This window comes from Prionailurus viverrinus, chromosome D4, assembly GCF_022837055.1.
Source record: "Prionailurus viverrinus isolate Anna chromosome D4, UM_Priviv_1.0, whole genome shotgun sequence".
NCBI lineage: Eukaryota > Metazoa > Chordata > Mammalia > Carnivora > Felidae > Prionailurus > Prionailurus viverrinus.
The window spans coordinates 63,826,377-63,845,397 of NC_062573.1; the positions used below are offsets into that span (position 1 = coordinate 63,826,377).

Below are 19,021 nucleotides of genomic sequence, written 5' to 3' on the forward strand. Positions count from 1 at the left end.
TCCTATGATGGTGTTACAGTTCCATTGAGGGACTCTAGGCACCTGTCAGATGACCTCCAGGTTCCCTTCTCTTACCATCCTGTGGGTCGTGACTGATGTCATGGAGGTGGGGGTCACAAACTCAGGGGTCTGGGGCCAGATGAGTAACACTGAGCTGGTGGAGAAGAGTCCGGGCCCAAAACCAGCCTCTCTGAACTGTCATGCTGGATGTAGGCTCAGTGCTGTGAATGATACCAGCTTATAAAAGATGGTGAAAAATTCAGATTTGAAGTGGAAATTCCAATTTTTCATACTCTGATGGTCAAAGCACAGAGTTGGGAAAGCTACCATTTCTAGTTTGCACATCCTTTGTTTCCTACCTGAGAAGGTACCCTGGTAAATTCAAGTGTCAGGCATAGTTTTGCTTTGAGAATCCATGTTGATGTGAGCATGTGATTGCACGGTACCCTAAATTAGGACTTGGGCTGCTGCTTCCACTTCCCAAGTTTGTGGGTAGTATTTTTTGACCCAAAGAGAGTCTCTCTCTCTACCACTGTTTTTTTTTCTCCTGGATATTGTTGTACTTTTCGGAGTCACCTTGTTCAGGCTTAACAGATGTTGCTTGTACGATATTTTCTGCCTCCAGGTTTTGCTGCCCTGATAGGTGCGTCCTTGGGGGAGGAGAGCTGAGTTCTGAATGCATTGGGATGTCCAGAACCCCTTTTACCCTAATGTCTTTCTCTTCATTTGAAGCTAGAACAACATTTAAGGCATGTCACAGTTTTTAAGCATATCTTAATTTTTAAGACTTGTAACAAAGTCAATCAGAATGGAATGACTTCTGATTAAAAATAAAGGAATTTGGGTATAAGAGGTACTGCAGTGGTATTATCTTTTACTGTTGGAATACTTTGTCCTTCAGACAGAAAATTTTTCACAGATGAAAAGATGCTCAACAATACTAATCATCAGGGAAATGCAAATCAAAACCACAATGCAATACCGTCTCACAGCTGTTAGGATGGCTATTATCAAAAAACCAAAAAGTAACAAATCCTAGTGAGGATGTGGAGAAATGGAACCCTGGTACACTGTTGGTGGGAATATAAAATGGTGTAGCCACTATGGAAAATAACATGGAGGTTTCTCAAAAAATTAAAAATAGAACTACCATATGGGGTGCCTGGTTGGCCCAGTTAGTTAAATGTCCAACTCTTGATTTCCGCTCAGGTCATGATCTCATGGTTATGAGATCAAGCCCCATGTCGGGCTCTGTGCTGACAGCACTGGGATTCTCTCTCTTTCTTTTTCTTTTTCTCTGTCTCTCTCTCCCCCTTTCTGTCCCTCCCCAACACGCAAGCACACTCATCCTCTCTCTCAAAATAAATAAATAAACATTAAAAAAAAACCCAGAACTAGCATATGATCCAGCTTCTGGGTATGTATACACTTCTGGGTATGTATACAAGAGAATTGATTAAAATGAGGATCTTAAAGAGATATCTGCACTCTCACAATCATTGTAGCATTATTCACAATAGCCAAGAGGTGGAAATAATCTAAGTGTCCACTGACAGACGAATGGATGAAGAATATATAATACAATGGAATATCATTTAGCTTTAAAAAAAATAAGGAATTCCCACAGTGTGGGACACCGTACATGAACCTTAAGGAATTACACTAAGTGAAACAAGCTAGTCACAGAAGGACAAAGACTGCATGATTCCACTTATATCTTAAGTATCTTAAGTAGACTCCTGGAAGGAGAAAGTAGAATGGTGGTTGTAGGGGCGGGGGGGTGGGGGGAGCGACAATGGAGAGTTCCTGTTTGATGGGTATAGCCTGTCAGTCATTCAAGATGAAATCATTCTGGAGATTTGCTCTACAATAATGTGCAGTACAGGACTGTCCACTTAAAATTTTGTTAAGAAGGTAGATTTCATGTATGTTTCTTACCATGATAAAAAAAGTTAAAGAAATATGAATTTTTTTCAGACAGATAAGAAATTTGAAGAGTTATCAAAGCTCTGTGCCTTGATTTCTGTTTGTGTCATTTGTTTCTGAGCCATCCCAAATACAGGGTCTGTGAAGCTTTGCCCCTTGAATGTACTCATACTGGCTGTTTTTAGGCAAGCAGGCGGAAACACTTGAGGTAATAACACATTCTAAGAGCACTCTCTCACCACACACATACACCAAGGGCAGTCACTATTCAATTTCAATTTTTTTTTAAATAGTTTTGGGACATTTTATGAGAATGTTCAACCACAATACCCCATTGTGATTATTTACAATTATAAAATTATGGAGCATGTTCAGGTGGCCATTTTGTCATAATATTTTTGACCAGGAATATTTTTTAAATGTCTGGATATAAAGCAAACATGTGCAAATGAGTTATTCATTTTGAAATCCGAATGCAGTGGTGAGAGTATCACCTGCTGGCAGAGGTGAAAGGGCTCACGGGAGCTAGTGGCACATCCACTGACTTGTGGCTCATCTACGGGGCATGGCGGCTGTGCCATTTCATCCCTTGACGTGACACGATCACTTCGTAATTCTTGCTTCCGTAGAACAGAGTTATAGTCTGCTCTGGGCTGGGGTGGAAGAATTCTGGGAGAGTCCATTGACATTTGCTTTGAAAATCCATGTTTTAGGATGTTCATATGTCATGCTTTCTGACTGAAATGCTATAAACCAGTGTTGGTGTTTGTGATGCAAAATATTTTTTCTTTTCCTCCTTGGGGATCCATGGCACAGCATGTACTTCACAGTCTGGCAGAAATGGTTAGCTTGGGGATGTTAATGAATGAATTACAGTACCGGCATTCTGCTCTACCATGGTGTATGCATTCCAGAAAGACATAATATTCTGCAAACACATAGGACATATGAAGAAGGATAGGATAGGGCCAACCACTCAATATTATACACCTTTGTAACCAGAACACTGGAAAAAAAAAACCCAGTAACAACTCTAATAAGATACCAGCACAATAAAAAAAAAAAGCCATGTTATATTAAAAAAAAAATTTAATGTTTATTTATTTTTGAGAGAGAGATAGAGAGACAGAGTGTGAGCAGGGGAGGGGCAGAGAGAGAGGGAGACACAGAATCTGAAGCAGGCTCCCGGCTCCTAGCTATCAACACAGAGCCCAATGTGGGGCTTGAACTCATGAACCATGAGATCATGACCTGAGCCGAAGTCAGACGCTTAACTGACTGAGCCACCCAGGAGCCTCAGTCATGTTAGAGACATAGACATGGAAATACAACAGCCCAGGAATACCTGCACATGTTTTAAAAAACAAAAATATAGGATATTACAGTTTAATTTTTTTTTTGAAGATTAAGGTAGCTTGATGGAGGAGGTATATAGGTTGTGGCTGCTGAGTTATAGGGACAAGGACAAAATGCACAAAGCTCTGAGAGAACCAGGACAAAGCATGTGGACCATCTGTGCCAAGAGGAAGGCCCCCGGCCGAGTGGGCATTGTGTCGGCCCTGTATTTACCTCAGCTGCCGCTGCAGCTTGGGGAATGGACTTGCATTTGGTGGCTGTTACTTGGGGGCACAGAGCCTTAATATGCTGGGAAACACAGCTTCCACTTCAGCATCACTCACCTGTTGACCTAGGAAACAAGCTGGTTGATGCTATAGGAACACACATTGTGGTGGAGCAGTCCTGGTCTTCAGTACAAATTCATGAGGGGGCAGGGCCAGGCACAAAGCCAGCGCTGAGTGGGAGGTTGGTTCTGTGTGTACAGATTCAGAGGCTTTGTACTGGTCTAAGGGGATAATGCATTGCCTTGCTGCTAATAGATTATAGTGAATAAGCTGTCTTTAGGCCAATAAAAATCCATCAGTCCCCAAAAGTCTGCAGCTTTTTCAGACAGGTTATTACAATCCTAATGAGCCCTGTGACAATTAAAATGTTACGATATAGCTGAGCATTTGGAGCCCTTAAAAAGTGACCTACTCCATCGAATGACACTTAAAGTTCGTATTTGCCAACTGAAAAATAATTCAGTTCTTATTGAATTCAATTTATTCAACTGAGTAAGTTGAATAATCTTATTCAGCTCTTTTAGGCAGTGCTAGCTTGTATATGCTGTGAAGCTGGTATATGTTTGTTTATGTGTGATTAGCCCCAAAGTGCAATGATGTAAGCTACCATATTATTTAGGGTTCCCTAGAGAAACAGAAACTATAAAGTGTGTGTGTGTGTGTGTGTGTGTGTGTGTGTGTGTGTGTGTGTGTGTGTATAAGAGAGAGAAAGGAATTTATTTTAAGGAATTGGTTCTTAGATTGTGTAGGCTGGCAAGTCCAGAGTCTGCGGAGGTAGACCAGGAGGCTGGAGACCCCAGGAAGAGTCATTGCAGGCAGAGGGACAGGCAGAATGCCTTCTTCCTCCAGGGAGGTCAGTCTTTTATCTTAAGGTCTTCAGCTAATCGAATGAGGCCTGCCTGCATCATGGAGGGGAATGTGCTTTACTCAGAGCCTACTGATTTAAATGTTAGTGTCATTTACAAAATGCCTTCACAGCAACATCCAGACGTGTATGACCAAGTGTTTGAGTACAGTAGCCTCACCAAGTTGACACATAATATTAACCACAGCCACTAAGAAACTTTTTCAGATGTTCCCAGTTTCTGAGATTCCCGATGTCTTGGGAATCAGTTTTGAAAAGATCAGAGACCATTTTAAAAATGCTTCTAGGTTATAAAATATATACCAGAAAACTTGTGGATATTTACTTGAATCTGGAAAAAAACCCCGGTACGTATGTTATATTCCTCCCGCGCCCCTTCCAAATGCCTAAACAGTCCAAAACAACATTCCAAATTTCTGTGGCAGCTTTCTGTGGTTCCTGTTATTTTTCTATCTGCCAAGAAAAGGCTTGCCCTGCATGTGTTTATGGCTCTGAAATGCCCCCTGGGGGGAAATGGGCTTCCTCTGTACCGCTCCATCCTTACCCTGCAGTCCCACTCTTCATCACAGTATCCGTGAGTCTGAACCAAGCACCTGACAGAAGAGGCATTTTGGATTGAAGCAGCCTTGGCCGCATCAAGCCACGCCAGCATTCCACACTGTTGCCCTTTCCCGGGCAAACCATCTGCTTGCTTGCTTATGTCTTCCTTCTCCTCCTTCGCTTTCTTTCCATCCTTCCCTTTCTTTCCCTCCTTCCCTCTTGCAGATGCTGTGGAAAAGTCATTATGCCACGAAGTCCAAAGATAATGAGAAACATTATGAAGTTCCTTAGAGTAGGGAAGGTTCTTCCTCTACTGTCCCCAACTACTAGTTTTAGTCCCTGAATTGGTAGCTCCTAACAAGGATGCAATTTGAGAGGCATAGGGAATCCCAGAAGTGTTCCACCAGATAAAAGTCCTAAAATTCAGCCATAAGAAAGCTGCTAGTTGCATGCTCATTTTTCAGTTCCCAGGAGCTCAACAGACACTGCTTTCGTTATTATTTTTTTTTACTTTTTTAAAGTTTATTTATTTTGAGAGAGAGAGAATATCCCGAGCAGGCTGCTGGCATGGAGCCTGATTCGGGGCTTGAACCCACAAATTGTGAGATTGTGCCCTGAGCCGAAAATCAGGAGTCGGTCGCTTAACCATCTGAGTCACCCAGGCACCCCAGCAGACGCTTCTTTTAAATCACACCTTTTCTCAGGCACTGCTACTCAGCAGTGCAGACCAGCAGCACTGGCAGCACCTGGTAGTGGTTCTAGAACCGCAGACTCTGAAGCCCCACCATGAACCTGCTGAAGCACTTGCATTTTAAGAGGGTCCCTGGGTGATTTGTGCACATTTTAAACTCTGTTAGGGAGGAGCACCTGGGTGGCTCAGTCCGTTAAGCGTCTGACTTGGGCTCAGGTCATGATCTCACAGTTCATGAGTTCTGGACCCGAGATAGGCTCTGTGCTGACAGCTCAGAGCCTGGAGCCTGCATCGGATTCTGTGTGTACCTCTCTCTCTCTGCTCCTCCCCCACTCGTCCGCTCCCCTCTCCCTTCTCTCTCTCTCCAAAATAAATAAACATTTAAAAATTGTTTTAACTCTGCCAGTAAAATGAGAAATGAGAGTATGGGATTTAGCCACTTTTGCTTGGGAGTTGCTTATAAAGAGATAGAGAAGACCGAGAAAGAGAATGTTGAACTTAGGTAGAAAATATGAACTTGACATATGCCAGAATTATGCCTTGGGTTGCCCTGGTTGTCTGAAATCTGAATTGTGAAGTGTTCCTGACAGAATTTACCATGAAGATAAGTAATTGATACTTCACTGAATATATTGTGTATTTTGTGAATGTATTCTTCAAAGACGTACGCATACAGAACAGTTCACAGAGCTTAATCTTCCTTGATCTTCCCAGATGGAATGCTCACGTAATCGGCATCCAGATCAAGAACCTGAACATTTTACCAATTTTTCCGAAGTCCCCAGTGCTCCCTTTCAATCCCTGTTGTCCTCAGCCCCAGAACAGTCATTATCCTTTGCCTTTTTTTTTTTTTAACATCTATTTATTTTTGAGAGACAGAGAGAGACAGAGCACAAGTGGGGGAGGGGCAGAGAGAGAAAGAGACACAGAATCCGAAGCAGGCTCCAGGCTCTGAGCTGTCAGCACAGAGCCCGACATGGGGCTCGAACCCACAAACCGTGAAATCATGACCTGAGCTTAAGTCGGACGCCCAACCGACTGAGCCACCCAGGCGCCCCGCCAGGGTTTTTTTGTTTTTTGTTTTTTGTTTTAATTTACATACAGGGCCCCAAACAGCGTATCTTCCTTCCTGTGCTCCACATTGCGTTCATGAGCTTGGAGTTGTACATCTGTCATTTCCATTGCTATAGAGTATCCCTGTGTGTAGAGTATCCCATAAATAAATGGATTTACTTATCCATTTGGGAAATTTCTGCTTTGTGGCTGTTACTGTACAATGAGCAGTCTGTCACATGTCTTTGGTAAACACATGGACACATACAATGCATTGCTCTTAATAACTGGAAAATGATTTAAGATTTCCTTGCTAACTCAGGGACATCATCATGAAGTCTGGTTTCATCCTGGGCTGTAGTATAGTGATATCCCCAGGATTTGCGGAGATAGTAGTTCAGCGTGGCTTTCTGAGTTCCTATATACATTTTCTCTTCTAGCTGTCAGGCTACGCAGTGACACTTCATGACTGTCAGTTCTTCCTTCCTGGGTACCTCCATCTGCTGAAGAGTCACAAAGCAAATGATTAGAATTGTGTTTTCAAACCTCTGTTTGAATGCAGGTTATTCCTGTACTGAGCAGGGGTATCGTAGAGGCTGTTTTTTATTCTTTCTTGGCTTTCAACCTTCTTTGGATTCTTCTTGGTGCCAGATCCCTGAATTTTAGGTGGCTGGAGTGCTGTTGTCATTTTGAAATTATGATTATGATTATGATTATGATTATTATTTGCAGTCTTAATTTTTATTCCAGTTAGCTCCTTTTCCCATGTTCATTTTGAAAGTTCTGCAAAGTAGACCTGATAGTTCTAAAGTATCTTTGTAGAAATGATGATACTTGGATAAGCACAAACATTCAATTTTATTATTATGAATACATGTGAGAAATAGGTGTCTAGTCAAGAGTAGGAGTGGGCATATGCTTGGATGAGCCCATGGGGAGTCTGGCCAGGTGTGGGGGCTTTCACCTGTGTCATGGGCCTCCAGGCCAATAGCTGGTCACTGAAATTATTTTTCATGCTCTTTTTTTTTGAAGTTTATTTATTTATTTTGAGAGAGAGAGAGGCTGAGAGGGGAGAGAGAAAATCCTAAGCAGGCTCCGTGCTGTTAGCACAGAGCCAGGTGTAGGGCTTGATCTCAAGAACTGTGAAATCATGATCTGATCCAAAATCAAGAGTTGGACGCTCAACTGACTGAGCCACCCAGTTACCCCTTTAATGCTCTTTTTTATGAGTCTTGGGGAAATGCTACAAAAACTATCCATGGAGGTAAACACCTACTACAGCTTTGTGCATTCTCTTTATCCACTCATATGAATTTTTATAATAATTTTATTGCTTATTTAATTTTATTAAGCCCCTTCTTTAGTACTTGGATTGAAAGCAACCATTCGACATCTATTTCCATTTTATTTAGTAGCGTTTGGGCCAGTTGTATTGCCCAGAGGGGATGTTTTCCACGCACATGAGAGCAGAGGGCAGCTCATACCACAGGGAACCAGAACTACAAACCAGGGAAGAGTAAAGGTTTGGGACGAAAAATATAAACTGAGATAAATGTAAATACACAGCTCACTGAGATTGCCTTCTTTTTTTAAAATCTGATGAACCAGTGAGTTAAGATGATGACTCAATTAAGAGACCAGTTGTTCTTTTCTTGGCTCTCCTGAGGGGCTGAGGTCAGATTCCCTCAGTAGATAGTGTTTGCAAATCTGAAGGTTGTTTGCTAGTGGGCTGCGGCTCTGGAAACTCCTAAGTGGATTTGTTTTCAGGACAACTGATCCTGGTATAATGTGAAAAAGTCAGATTTTGATAGGATTTTTGGCTGCTTTCTTTTTTTTTTTTTTTTTTTTAATCACATTCCAGAAAATCACCCTTTGGGTGTTGAGAAAATCAAATGAAAAAGTAATTAAACTTTCCTGCAGGATACTTGGAAAGCATTGAAATGGACAGTTGATGAGCAGTGGAGTGTATCTCGGGAAGCTTCTCCCTTATGGAAAACACGCCCCAGGCACCACTGAATGAGACCAGTGGTCTCTCAAAAGGTCTTAGCTGTTGAAATGTCAGATTAATGGTATCAGCAGCATTTTACTTTAAAAGGGAAATGTGTTCAAAAACATTATGAGGAAACCTCTACAGCGAATTTAACTTTAGTTTAATATTTTGGATCCACCTCTTTGTGTAAAACAGAGAGACTGGAAAGCCATTATTGATTTATCTTTATGTTTGGTGGTTAGGTAAGAAGGTATGTAGGTAAAAATCAATGTTACTTTAAAAGAAGTAGATTAAAAAATTCTTTGCTATGCTTTTCATACAGTAACTAAACAAACATTGCCATGTATACAAATAGTTTTAAGGTAGTTCAAGGATGCCGTAGAAAAAACTTTCTTATTTAATTACATGATCTTTCAGAGAAAACTGTAGTAACCCTCGAGAGAGGTTTTTAAGAAGGCCAGAGCGGGTTGTATATGATGTACAACAAAATTTCTTGCCCATATCATCCCTACACCGGCATAAGGTCAAGATTTAACTGTTCAAGAAAATGTGACTATAGCTTTGGCACCAGTTATCTTTCCATGATGTCAATAATAATTTAGCATTATATGAATAATCAGTAGTAGGTTTTTAACATATACTAAATACAAATTCAAGAAATATGTTTGCTGCTGAGTGAACAGGTAGGATGCACTTATATTCCAGAATATGCTAATTTTAGGAGAGAAAAAATGTGCTCTTTAGTGGTACTCATGATTCTGAAACGAAAATGTACATGTTCGTTTGTTACAAATGCATCCTTGTTTATTTTTTTTTTAAATTTTTTTTTCAACGTTTATTTATTTTTGGGACAGAGAGAGACAGAGCATGAACGGGGGAGGGGCAGAGAGAGAGGGAGACACAGAATCGGAAACAGGCTCCAGGCTCTGAGCCATCAGCCCAGAGCCTGACGCGGGGCTCGAACTCACAGAGTGCAAGATCGTGACCTGGCTGAAGTCGGACGCTTAACCGACTGCGCCACCCAGGCGCCCCTGCATCCTTGTTTATTAATGAGAAAATACAGTTAGGATTCACAACATTAGTTCAGCCATTCAGCTGGAGTTCTGATTTCAGCAACCTCAGAACACAGAAAGGCAGATCTGAGGTGGATGGACAACAAAGGCACCTGTGCCTATTAGAGATATTAGTGAAAAACCTCTGCAGGACAGACAGTTTCTGGAGTAGACAATTTTGGACTCTTTCCTAGTATTATATGGTAAGTATTGGGCACGTCCCCTGTTAGAAACAATGCAAAATGAGAAAAGGGAAAAATAAATGAAGGGCAGCAGTGGGTTTAGAGTAACTGTACGCTCTTGCCTGTAGGGTTGAGATGTGCTTTCTGGAAAGCCCTGCTTTCTCACAGCGTTCAGGAGGGGATTGGCCCTTCTTCCTTGGCAGTTCGATTTCCCTTAGTTAGTCTCATCTCTGACTCTGTGACCAGCAAGGTTCATCTGCTCCCTCCTCAGCATGGACTTCCTCAGCCAACCTCAGATCCAGCAAGGAAATCCATATTCTCTTCTCCTCTTCAGCTCCCACTGAGTCCTCCTTCTCTAGGCTCTGGCCTCCTTTATTCATTGATGCAAGATCTGTGTCAGGTCAGCTCTCTGTTGCTGCAAGGGATATGGAGGCTGATAGGGTAACAGGGAAGGTAAACGTTCACAGAAAACAGTCCACAGAGCTTCAGATGAAGTGTGGCAGGGGATCTGAAGGGGAAGATTTCTTGTGGTTGAAACAGGGCAGGCTTCATGGAGGAGGCAACTTTTGGGAGAGCCTTGACTGATATGCAGGGTTCCCTTTCTGAAAGAGCTTTTTATTTATTTGTTTGTTTTGAAATTAATTTTTTTGTGAGAGAGAAAGAGAGAGAGCACGCAAGCAGAGGAGCAGCAGAGAGAGAGAGGGAGAGAGAGGAATCCCAAGCAGGCTTCATGCCATCAGCAGAGCCCAGTGTGGGGCTCATTCCCATGAACTGTGAGATCATGACCAGAGCCAAAACCAAGACTTGGACATTCAACCAGCTGAGCTACCCAGGTGCCCCAGGGTTTACTTTCTAGATAGGAAATACAAAGGGTTTTGATTTGATCAGAGAGCAATATCAAAGTACACTTTGACCAGGAAGGGATGCATGTGTTTCCAAACCCTTTTTCAGTCTTAAAATTTGAAAAAAATGGTTAAGGAATGGGATGATGTGAAATCAACCAAAGTGATTTTATCTGAACATTGTCTCCTTTGTTGAAAATTTATGTATTACATGTTGAGCACTGTCGAAAATATTTGAGGACAGTGAGCACCTAAGAATGCTTAGAATATGAGCAGGTTGAAGGAAATGAAGTAGGAAGTAGAGTGGTCATAGAATTGATCCTCAAACCCAGAATTTTCCTGTGAATAAAATGAGAGAAACTAATATGCTTGAGATTATCTAACTTTCTTGGAATTGTGTTTTATTGTCTGACAAACTGCTTTTATTATATATGTGGTCCTTGAAATAGTTCTACTCAAAAAGTTTTAAAAATAAGGTTATTTCTAAAACATACACACATTGTATATACATTAAGGCAAAGAAAATCTTTTCATCAATCTTGTGACTGTTAAAAAAATTGTGTAAGTGGAATAGTTAGTTTTGGAAAATACTTCAGCACTTTAATCAGTTACTTATTCATCTTATTCATACTACTACTTCTAGTACTTCCATGAAGAATATATCTTTCTTCATTGTGGTCTTTTATGCTTTTTCTGCGCCATAAAATTGTTTGTGATCTTCTTTAGAGTTCCATTTTATGATTATTAAATTTGAAATTATTGACATCAGCATTAAGGCTTCTTTGAAGGTCATCATGTTTTTAACTGAGAAAACATTCTCTGTCTAAGTGCTGAGGTACAGTCATAGAGAAAATTCTGCCGTAAGCTTAGAGCAAATTCTGATAAATGGCAGATATTCTCAATTGTATTTAGTTTTAGTATGGAGAAGTGTAAATATTGACATACGTAAATATTTCCACCCTTGATGGTCACAAGTTCTATGCTTTCTGTCTTCAAAGTACTTTCAAAGTACTTTCTTTGACAAATACTTTGACAGATTTCTTAAGTTTTACAAGATAAGACTTGTCAGATGAGTTGTCTCCTATTATGATTCTTAGGAATGTTTTTCAGTACTGAGATGCTCCAGAATTGTAGGCCTTTTCAATTTCATTTTATTTTGGTACAGAGTATAAATTTAATCAAGTAAAAATAGGAGGTGGAGATATTCCAAATCATAATTACGGAATTTTAGAATTTAATTTGTGCAACATTTGAGCTCTTAATCTGTTTAGTTCATCAGTGCCTTCCTGTTTTCAGGCTTATTTTTCAGTGAATTCCAACCTCTAACAGCTACAGAAGCTGAAGGTAGTTTTTGTAGCTCCCATTGTTGACTAATTTGATAAAAGTTTTCCAGCAGCTTTTGAACAAAATGTAATGCCAACTTAGGGGACAGGTTTACAAAAAAAACATAGGATGATTTGTTAAGTAGTTCTCGAAAGGTTCAAATGCTTCCAAAACTTGAATGATGATAAGCCACGAAAAAAAGTAATCTCCACAATAATGTTTAGATGCTGTAATGATATGTGTGAATATATTTGAAATTCTGATAGCTACAGCTTCTCTTTCAGTTGGTAAGAATATCAAAGCCTGTTTGGGTGCAGTCATATGCACCACTGACAGTTCCACATGTATTTCTACTCCATACATTTCTTAATTTAGTAAAAATTTAATTTTTAACTAAAAGATTTTTACTAAAAGTGCTTTCGTTTTATATTGCACTGAATTTAGAGTCACATTTGTAATGAGTTTGGATGTTTTACCTTCAACAAAATGAACTTCCAAAAGCTTTACTCTGTATGAAGTGGATGGAAAAAACAAAATCAAACCATTATTGTAATTAACTCCACTGATTTTCTTTTAGAAGCATTGATGACACTGATATAAAACTGGCCTCATTTATCTCTGCAGAGTTCTTTTTCTGCTAACCAGAGACACATAAACACTTGTTGCGTCACCATGTGCATTTGTACAAGAAAACTTGGAAGTGAAAATACACAGAATCAATTTAGAAAGATAGTCTTTTGATCTAAGGGAAGGGTCATGCTTTGCATGCTTTCATTCTACAGCTGCATGAATGAATTGTAGACCCTGAACAGTTTTCTTAAAAGATGTAGATGTGGGGCGCCTGGGTGGCTCAGTCGGTTAAGCGTCAGACTTCGGCTCAGGTCATATCTCACGGTTTGTGAGTTTGAGCCCCGCATCTGGCTCTATGCTGACAGCTCAGAGCCTGGAGTCTGTTTCAAATTCTGTGTCTCCCTCTCTCTCTGCCCCTCCCCCTACTCATGCTCTGTTTCTCTGTTTTTCTCAAAAACAAATAAACGTTAAAAAAAAATTTTTAAAAAGACGTAGATGCTTTTAGGAGATTTGTTATTTATTATCTTTTGAATTTCTTGCGGTTAATGGTATCAATCTGGTCCACCATGGTGGAGGCTAAATGTTGACAAACTTTTTTTTTTCTTTACAAAAACTTCTTTTGTTTAGAATGTTTTTAGATTTACAGAAAAATTGTGAAGATAGTACAGAGTTTCCTTATAACTTGTATCCACTTTCCCCCAGGATTAACATCTTGTGTTGGTATAGTACACTTGTTAACAATTAGTGAACTGATCCTGGTACATTCTTATTAAGTCCATACTTTATTAATATTTCCTCAGTTTCTCCCCAGTGGACTTTTGTGTTCCAGCATCCCATCCAGGACACCACATTCCGTTTAGTTGTTATATCTGCATCAGTTCCTCTTGGCTGTGACAGGTGGCGAACATGATGATCAAGTTACACATTTATCACCATCATTTTTGTAGAAAGGAGATTTGGTACTTACCTTTTTAAAGCATGAACCTTTGTTCTTTGAAGTCATTGCTGCTAGAAGGGTTTATTGCAAAATGTAAAGGCATTACTATTCAATAAAATAAGTAGTTATACATGTAAGTTTTACTAAAATGGTTCAGTTACAATAGCAAGAGCATTCTAGTTACTTTCTGTTGCTGTGGGGCAGGGTGGTCCGACTTCTGTTTTCTGTACCAATTTCATGTACACTGTGCCTTTAATTTCCTAATTTCCCATTGATTTGGCCACACAGCCGCCTGGCTGCCCTGTGCATCTTGCAGGTAGTGGCACAATAGGCTGGTTGCCCGGATGGCCAGCAGGGCAGCCGTCCCCAGCCTTTCTCCACCACCATCTGAGATCCACAAGAGTTACCTGTCTACAGCTTCTGTTGTCTGAGCCTAATGTGTCTTATCAACGAGCATTCTGTTCCTTAGTCCTGAAAGGAAAGGCTTAGTTACACTGTGTCTGAAAAGGATCAGGAAAGGAGAGATGGGCTTATCACTGATTGTCTTCTGATTTAGCCACCTGTTGGTGAGAAGTTTCTCCACTGCATGAGTGGGGTATGTCACACACCACTAGGTGACAGCAAGAGGTGAAAGGGTACAGATCCACAGCTCACCCTGGCTTATTGTAATGCAGCTGTTAATAACTTCGGTGCATAGTTAGTACATAGTTTAGTAATAGTTACCTACTGTTAATGTAGCTTTTTGATTAGCATTTATCCAGAATTTTCCTTTTTTTTAAGTCAAGACAGAATACAGGACAACAGGATAAACTGAGATTATCAGGCAAACCTGGGAAGGTGACAGATGTCTTCTAAAGGAAAATTTTGAATAGGAACTGATGTGGCACTCTTTTATTTTCTCCCTAACTCCCATCTTTCTTACCAAAACAAAGAGATTTTCAGTGAAAATACACCAGCTTGCACTAACATTACTGGATTATGCCTACATTTAACTTGATGCCAGGTAAATTGATAGAAGAGAAATACTGGGGGTATGAACGTGCAAGGTCAGTACTCTTAAGTAAAGAGTTATGTATTCTCACATACACCTGTACACATATAGAGCACGCTGACAATGTGATATCCGTATATAAAAAAAACTGTTCTGCACCTAGGGGCAAGATGTGAACGAAGGCCCGCCCATTCCCTTGTGTATAGAAAGCTAGGCCTGCATTGCCCCATGTTCATTACTGTGCTCAGGGCCTTCTGTTAATAGACTTATAACAGGGATCAAAGGAAGGTCCATTGGCCCTCGGCCTGTTTGTGTAAATAAGGTTTTATTGGAGCATAGCCAAGCTCATTCATTTATGGTTTGTCTATGCCTGTTTTCATGCTACAATGGCAAGGTTGAGTATTTGCAACAGAAATCGTAAATGCTTTCTGACTGGTGCTTTACAGAAGACTTTTACTGACTCTTTCTTTTGGAGCACTTGGACCCAATTCCAGCATGGGTGGGGGCTGACCTCTGCACCCCCTCCCCCACCAAAACCAAGCAATCCTTGAACACCAGCAGGGTGTTCAAGAATTCAACTCAATTCTGACAGTTGGAGATAACATCAGATGCCATAGGTTAAGGGTTCATCCCCCATCCCCACTGCAGATGCCAGTCACAAGCCCCAGGCTGTTACCTGTGCTTCTGACTGATTGGGTTTCAATTAATTCACTAGAGAGGCTCACAGAACTCGGGGAGACACCTACTTAACATTTACCAGTTTATTAAAGGGTATGACATAATATGTATCAGCCACATGAAGAGATACCTAGGATGAGGTCCTAACCAAAGGAGATTCTGTCCTCATGGAGCTTGGGGCCCACCTCGGTGGCACATGGAAGTGTTCTCGTTTTCCCCAAACATGGAAACTCTCTGAAAAGGAGCAAAAAGATGTTCTCTTGGGTTTTTATGGAGGGTTCATTACACAGTCATGATTGGCTAAATTGTTGGCCATTGGCGCGTCTCCTCTCCCTGGAGGTCATGGTGTGGGGTGGGTGGGGCTGAAAGTTTCAACTCTTTCATCCTATGGTTGGTCTTCCCGGCAACCAATCACTGCCCTAGGATGGGATCCAAAAGTCACCTTCGTTAATAAAAAGACTCCCATTTCACCTTTATGGCGCTGCAGCTTTTCAGGAACTGTGGATGAATACCAAATCTATCTAAGAAATGTATTTTGGTCACCCGAGTGACCAAATATATATTTCTTATGAATCATTATATCACACACCTGGACCATAAGCTTTGCAGACTGACCTTGGGCATGACCCAGTTCTCATTTTTTAGTTTCTTCGGCACTGGCACCCATAAGACAGCAGTTCTGTCTGTGATCTGATGTGGTCCACATCGCACCACTTTTTCCCTTTTGGCCCCTTCCCAAAACACAACCCAGAAGCACACAGGAGATAACCCCTAGTTCTTTCTAATGCATTGGGGTAGAGGAGTCAAGAGCAATAACAGACCATAATAATGACCAACATTTATGGATTCCCTGCAGTGTGCCTGGTACAGTTGTGTGTGCTTCAGTAGGAGTTAATGGTCGCATTATGTGGTAGGTTCCATTACTGTCCTCGCTTTATGTCTGAGGAAACTGAAGCTCAGGAGGTTAAGCGTTTTGCCCTGGGTCACGAAGCCAGATGTGGTGAGGAAGCATTTGATTTAGCCAGGCCATTACACTTCCCCCACGCACTATTCATTCATGACTGAGGCAGGCCTCAGCTGTTGGGAGCGTGCCCTCCCTAAACCTTTAGCACAGTGCCTCTTGCTGTTTGTCTTCCTCCCTCCATTGGTAAACTCCCAGTAACTAAATGTCAGTGATTTCAAATAGGAAGCAATTTACAATTTGAAATGTTTCTAGACTTTGAATCATCTCCCAGGGAGTTTCCATTTTAAAATCTTTGCTGGAATGTTACCCATATAAGTGCTTAGGGAAGTAAAATACTCGTCAGGGTGATGGGAGTCCTGAAGGAATTTTATCCGTGGGAGATGTATTTGGGAGGGGGCCTGGATGAGGCACTGGTGGTTGAACACCCAGACTACATCATCCTCTGCCTGAGCAGTAGCAAAGCAGAGCCAAGGAAAGGCCAGGCCAGTGGACTGGCTTATCTTTCTGTCTGTGGGATGGTGGGACCGAGTTGAAGAGATCATTATTTTTTTTTCCCCTCTGGAAGGGAGAGCCGGAAATAATTTTGTAACTGAGTTAATGTTCTCACCTTTTGTGAGAACACCAGCGGGAATCACTTCCAGTCAGAGGCGGCCGGCTTCAGGCGGTTAGTGGGCCGAGAGGCACACCCTTGTCTGGAGAGAGAGACATGAACTTCACAGAAAGAGCTAATGCTGCCTTAGGGCCAGAGCTGGATTTGGCTGTTGGAATTTATTTTCTAGTCATTTGGGGTTTATTCTGAAATATGATGTACTGTGTAATAAGAGTACGTTTTGAAGTCAGTACCTTTTACCTAACTTGTGTGGGGATAAAAGGATAAGCCTTTCCACTTACTGACCAAATGACAGTATGGGTGGTTCAGGGCATCCAGAGAGATCAGCTGGTGTCACCTGAATAGGAATATACCCATTTTTATTACCCCCAAAGAGAAATAAAACTATCTGATTTTTAAATTATTTTTTATTTATTTTTTATTTTAGAGAGAGAAAGAGAGAGAGCAAGTGGGATAGAGGGGCAGAGGCAGAGAATCTCAAGCAGGCACCATGCCCAGTGTGGAGCCTGACATGGGGCTCGATCCCATGACCCTGGGATCATGACCTGAGCCGAAATCAAGAGTCAGATGCTCAACTGACTGAGCCACACAGGCACCCTGAAACTATCAGATTTTTTTAAAAAAGATTTAGTTTTTAGAGCGATTTAGGTCCATGGAAAAATTAAGAGGAATGTGCAGAGATCTCCCATATACCCCCTGGCCACACACTTGCCAACTTCCTCCATTTTCCAGAACTCCCATCAGAATGATACATTTGTTACAATTGATGAACCTACCTTTATACATCATAGTCACCCAGATTCCTTATTTTACATTAGGGTTCACTTGTGTACATTATGTGGGCAAAGGTACTGTGACATATACCCATTATTATGGTACAGAGTATTTTCATTGCCCTAATGAAATACTGTCTCCAGGTTTTACCTTTTCCAGAATGTCATAGAATTGGAATTAATATGTAATCTCTTCAGATTGGTTTGTTTCATGTAGTAATATGCATCTAAAGTTCCTCAATTCTTCTCATGGCTTCACGGGTCAGTTTTTTAGTGTTGGGCACTATTTTGTTATCTGGATGCACCCGAGTTTATCCACTCACCTACCCAAGAACATCTATCTGGGTTGCTTCCCAGTTTTGGTAATTATGACTGAAGTGGCTATATGGATTCATATGCAGGGTTTTGTGTGGACATAAGTTTTCAACTCCTTTAGGTAAATTGCTAGATTGTATGGTTAAGAGTACATTTAGTTTTCTAAGTAACTGTCAAACTGTCTTCCCAAGTGAATACCATTTTGCATTCCTGCCAGCAACGAATGAGAGTTCCTGTTGATCCACATCCTCACTGGGATTTGATGTTGTCAGTGTTCTGGATTTTGACCATTCTAATAGGTGTTGTCGTGGTATCTTTTGTTTTCATTTGCATTTCCCTGATGCCAAATGATGTGGAGCAGTTCTTCATATGTTTATTTATCATCTGTATATCTTCCTTGGTGAGGTGTCTGTTAAGGTCTTTGACTCATTTTTTAAGTCAGGTTGTTTTCTTACTGAGTTTTAAGGGTTTTTGAGGGGTATATTTTGGATGACACTACATTATCAGATGTACCTTTTGCAGATATTTTCTGCAGTCTGTGGCTTCTCATTTTCTTGGCACTTTCACAAAGCAGTTTTTAATTTTAGTGGAGTCCAGCTTCTCAGTTCTTTCTTTAATGGATTATGCCTTTGGTGTTGTATCTAAAACTTTGTTGCCATACCCATGGTCATCTAGGTTTTCTCCTTTCTTATCTTCTAGAAGCTTTATAGTTTGGCATTTTACATTTAGGTCTGTGATCCATTTTGAATTCATTTTGGTGAAGGGTATAAATTCTGTGTCTCTGTTGGTTCTTTTGTAAGAGGAAGCCCAGTTCTAGCACCGTTGGTTGCAAAGACTCTCTTCGCTCCATTGTATATTACCTTTGCTCTTTTGTCAAATATCCATTGACTATATTCATCTGGGTCTCTTTATGGGCTCTCTGTTCTGTTCTTGTGATCTGTTGGTCTATCTGATCAGATTTTACTTGTCTATAATTTTACACATTCTATGGCAAAGGAAAGTAGAAGTTCATGAAAACTTCTGAAGTTGTACATTTCTGGATTCAATGACAATGGACTTAGATTTACCTTTATCTCTACAAACTTGTTTCAAAGTCC

At 40.8% G+C, this 19,021-nt stretch overlaps 1 protein-coding gene across 3 annotated transcripts in view; it reads left to right on the forward strand.

Annotated features, from left to right (window-relative positions):
• RASEF (RAS and EF-hand domain containing) overlaps positions 1-19,021 on the forward strand; it is an 80,495-nt gene that overhangs the window by 9,612 nt on the left and 51,862 nt on the right. The gene's annotated exons all lie outside the window — the stretch shown is intronic.